The sequence below is a fragment of the Triticum aestivum genome, chromosome 2A (genome assembly GCF_018294505.1).
Source record: "Triticum aestivum cultivar Chinese Spring chromosome 2A, IWGSC CS RefSeq v2.1, whole genome shotgun sequence".
Classification (NCBI taxonomy): Eukaryota; Viridiplantae; Streptophyta; class Magnoliopsida; order Poales; family Poaceae; genus Triticum; species Triticum aestivum.
Window position 1 is genome coordinate 729,374,076 of NC_057797.1, and position 4,995 is coordinate 729,379,070.

Genomic DNA, 4,995 nt, shown 5'->3' on the forward strand with positions numbered 1-4,995 from the left:
GACCTTTAGTACCGGTTTGTGCCATGAACCGGTACTAATGCCTCAAAACCCATTAGTACTGGTTGGTGGCACCAACCGGTACTAAAGGTCTAACCTTTAGTCCCGGTTGGTGCCACCAACCGGGACTAATGGGAATCGCACCCTTTAGTCCTGGTTCGTGGCACGAACCGGGACTAAAGGGCCCAGGTGAACCGGTACTAATGCCTCAAAACCCATTAGTACCGGTTGGTGGCACCAACCGGTACTAAAGGTCTAACCTTTAGTCCCGGTTGGTGCCACCAACCGGGACTAATGGGCATCGCACCCTTTAGTCCCGGTTCGTGGCACGAACCGAGACTAAAGGGCCCAGGTGAACCGGGACTAATGCCTTAGCCGCACAAACCGGGATAAATGCTCACGTTAGTCCCGGTTCTTGACTGAACCGGGACTAGTGTGAAAACTGCCCCGTGACCAAAGCCATGTTTTCTACTAGTGCTTAGATATTGGCCCTGTGCCTGGCAAAAGTTCAATCAAAAACTCAATATCTCTATCCGGTGGCATGCCTGGCAACTCCTTTGGAAATACATCAGGGAAATCCTTCACCACTGGTACTTCCTCCTGCACAACTCCTGTTAACGAATTCACTTGAGTCCTCCTCTGCACATGACGGGATACATACTTGATCCTTCTTCCTTCTGGGGTGGTAAGCAAAATTGACTTACTGGCGCAATCGATGTTTCCTCCATACATCAACAGCCAATCCATACCCAGAATGACATCCAAACCTTGTGATTCCAAAATAATCAAATCCGAGGGAAACACAGGCCTACCTATACTCAATGGCACTTGAAAACATCCCTTGCTAGCCATATACTTCGCTCCTGGTGAGCTTACTAACATAGGTGTTCTAAGAACTTTGGTGGGCAGGTTATACTTATCCACAAATTCCCTTGATATGTATGAATGTGATGCACCAGTATAAAAAAGAACGAGTGTAGTAAATGACTTAACCAAAAACTTACCGATTACTGCATCCGGCTGCTCTTCAACCTCCTCCACGTTAACGTGGTTCACCTGCCCCCTATTGAAAGGGTCCGGCTTCTTCCCAGAGCTTCCATTGCCATTTCCATCCTGGGATTCAGGACATTCATTGGCATAATGTCCAGTCTTCTGGCACTTAAAGCAAGTGACTTGGCTCAGGTCTCTCTTGGCTGGGGTTGATGGGTTAGTGCGGTTCTGGCTGTTGCTTCCTCCATTTCCATTACTATTCTTGGTGCCATTGTGATTGTGCGAGCTACCTCCTCCATGGGTATGCTGAAAATGTCCTCCCGGTCTAGGGGTAAAACGTGGCTTCTGCTGAGCTCCAGAAGTGTACTTCCCTTGTCCATACTTCCTCTTGTGATTCTCAATCTGCTGCTGCTTCCCTTCAATCATGAGAGCACGGTCTGCCAACTCCTAATAGTTGTTGAAGGTTGCTACCATCAACTGCATGCTCAACTCATCATTCAGTCCTTCCAGAAACTTATCCTGCTTAGCTGCATCCGTAGCCACGTCATCTGGGGCATAACGTGCTAACTTACTAAAGTCCTCCACATACTGGCCAACTGTCCGTCCTCCTTGGCGCAAGTTGCGAAACTCTCGCTTCTTCATGTCCATAGCTCCTGCTGAAACATGGGCAGTACGGAAAGCCTGCTGGAACTGGTCCCATGTGACAATGTCAATAGGGAAAGTGGCTGTGAAATTCTCCCACCATGATGCCGCGGGTCCTTCAAGCTGATGTGCAGCAAACTTCCCCTTTTTCGCATCTGTGCATCCCGCCGTGGTCAACTCCCTTGTTGTTTTGCGGAGCCAATCATCTGCTACTATAGGCTCGATGCTACTTGAAAACACCAGCGGATTCAGCCTAAGAAAACGGGCTAAGTGATCAATAGGTGGTGATGGTGGTGGTGGGTTGTTGTTGTTGTTCCCCTGATTCTGATTCTGGACTAGCAACTGCATCAATGTGTTCTGCTGCTGGATCAACTGGGTGAGCTCCGGTGGGAAGGTAAATCCGGGGTCACGTCTCGGAGGCATTTGAGGGTTTAGAAAAGATGAAATTTAAGAATAGAGAGGGGTCTAGAGAGAAAACACTACCCATATGCACATGTGGCAAAAACAAGCAATTCACTTCATGCAATCAAACAAGGGCATACAATCGATCTAACTATCGCGAAAGTGCTCGGACTACTATATTTACATGGTGGACTACTACTATTGATGGGGTGGTCTACTAGAAATATTCTTTGGTTGCAGACTCCATGATATCTGCTCTAGCTTCATCAACATAGTCATCATCGCTATCATCTGGATCCGAGTCGGTGTCGACGATGATGATGTAGTCTTCCGAGGGAATCTCCTTGGGTTCTTCATCTTCTTCTACTGGTGTAGGGCCTCCCATAAATATTCCAATCTTCTTGATCAGATCGTCATTCTTCTTGACTAATACTTCGATTTCCTATTCATAATCTTCATGTGTAGCCTTGAGTTCTTCCTCCAGTTCCTTGATTCTAGTCCTTGCCTTCTTCATATAATCATGTCGGCGCACATCTGGTTCTCCTGACGTCGAATGTGTTGGTTTAACTCCTGGATAAAAGCTGCAATTGATCTATCCTTCCTGGTGCTGATCATCTCCCAGTGCTCATCTCGGCGCCCACAAATCTGGTAGATAGTATCCTTGAGATCATTGCGGTAAACTTCTCCAATGCGTCCCATGGCGATGTGAGCTGCCATGCTCTTTCCTATACTCCAGGTTGGTGCATCAAAGGAAAACTCTATGGGCTCAATGACTAGCATGAACGTCCTTCCTGGAACTTGAACTTGAATCATCCAGCACTCTTCTTCAGGTAATGTGGCGTTCTAGGTTCCGGTGAAGCTTGGTACTCCTATGTTCAGATATCTAGTGACTTCCTTCAAGTGACGTCCAAAGGGTGTATCTTCATCCGGTTGTGCGAACTTGTTCCTTGCATCCGCCATCCTAAAAGAGTAGAAAAGATGAGAGGTCAGAATGAGAAGAGAGTGAGTAGTGATCTAGGGCTTTAGCTTAATGGTCGTGTCCTATAGTCAGCGTGTGCTCTGATACCATCTTGTAGCGACCAGACCTCAAACGGTCCAATCTCTGTGCTCAGGTGTCATCCCTGGATCAGTAATGCTGACACCACACAGTACTTGAAGGATTTATAACAGAGTAGCAATCACACAGTTATTACATCGAGTGTCTCAAAAGAGAACTTACTACAATAAATATGGCTTAAGGCCATCTAATAACGATAACAGCGGAAGGCTTGGAAGATAAGTGAGTCCATCAATTCCAACGGCATCACTGAGTATAGAACCACGACCTAAAAGCACCTTACTCGTCGTCTGAAAAGTCTGCAACATGAAGGTTGCAGCCCGAAACGGGTCAGCACATGGAATATGCTGGCAATGTAACACATAGAGAGCAATGAAAGAATAAGGCTATACTACATGCGTATTTGGCTGGTGGAAAGCTCTATGGTTACAGTTTTGCGTAAAGCCAATTTTTCCCTACTGCAAAGGAATAAAATTTTATTTAAGTATTATGGTAGTTGTTAAACATTGAGAATGGTTGACAGCATTCTCAATCCCAATTAAGCATCAACATTAAAAACCCAACAAATTAATTAGAGTAACATGATGAGATTCACATGATAATCCACGTACTAGATACTCAAGATATCCATAACCGGGGACACGCTAATCATGATTAGTTTATACACTCTGCAGAGGTTTGCGCACTTTTCCCCATAAGACTCGATCGCCTCTGTTTGATTTCTTGCACTACATGGTGTTTGAGAAACGGATGACCGAGACATAGTCTTTCAGAAGCGCTAGCACCTTACGAACGGGTAGACCGTTACACCTACTTTCTGCTACATCTGCTAGTCTACCACTGTAAGAGTTCGCACAACTTAGTCAACTATGCTAGAGCCCATAGTAGCTTGTGGCTGCACACGGAAGTTTCTAGCATGAATAATCTCATGATCCCTTTGAGTCTGGGTGGCGGTCCAAAAGAAAAACAGGCAATCGCTGGAATACCCAGGTGCCTCAATCCACCCAGATGTGTATTTAAGTTGCCACCTTAGATAAACCATTAATTTAACAAACTCACATCTGTCATGGATTTCACTCACCCAATCCACGTCTACTAGCATAGCATGGCATAGTAAGCAAACATAGAAGTAACTCCCAAAGGTTTGATAATAAATAGGTAATAGGTACTACCTCAACTACTTCCCAAACCCACAACTTAATTAGATCCTAAGCATGCAATGTGTGAGGATTGATCTAATGCAATAAAAACTGGGTAGTAGGAGGTATGATCAAAGTGTTACTTGCCTTACTGATGATCCGCAAAACCTAGCGATTCGAAGTAGCAAGCGGTGCACTCCGGGTACTCTATCACAAACAAACAAGCATACAATAAGTACTCAACTAATGCACAGGTAAAACTCAAATAAGAGATGTAACCAAAAAGTTCAACTTAAGAACTCCGATTGGCAAAAGAACCAAATCGAACGAAGCAACGAAAGACAAACGGCAAAGAAACAAGCTTCGTTTACTACTCTGGATCTAGGGCAAATTTTACAGAGGCAAAAACTTGTTTGAGTTAGTTAAACGGAAAGAGGGTTTCGAGACAAAACTCCAGGCGCTTGAATCGCCTGATTCCGATAAACGAGCGAAAAGTTATACTAGAACGAAAATCGGATCAGGAATCACGATCAGAAAAAATCGCGGATTTAATCCGAGAAAAAAAACGACGAACAGATTAACAAACGAACGTTCATTATCTGAATCTAAATGATGAACACGTGCGTTAAAACGAACGAACGAGCGAACGCTCGCTAAATAAATAAACCGGAAAAACCGATCTATCAAAAAACAAAATCTAAAAAAACCGAAAAAAACGGACGGAAAACCGAACGGTTTTCTCGAGGAAAACCGCTGGCGGCGGGGCAG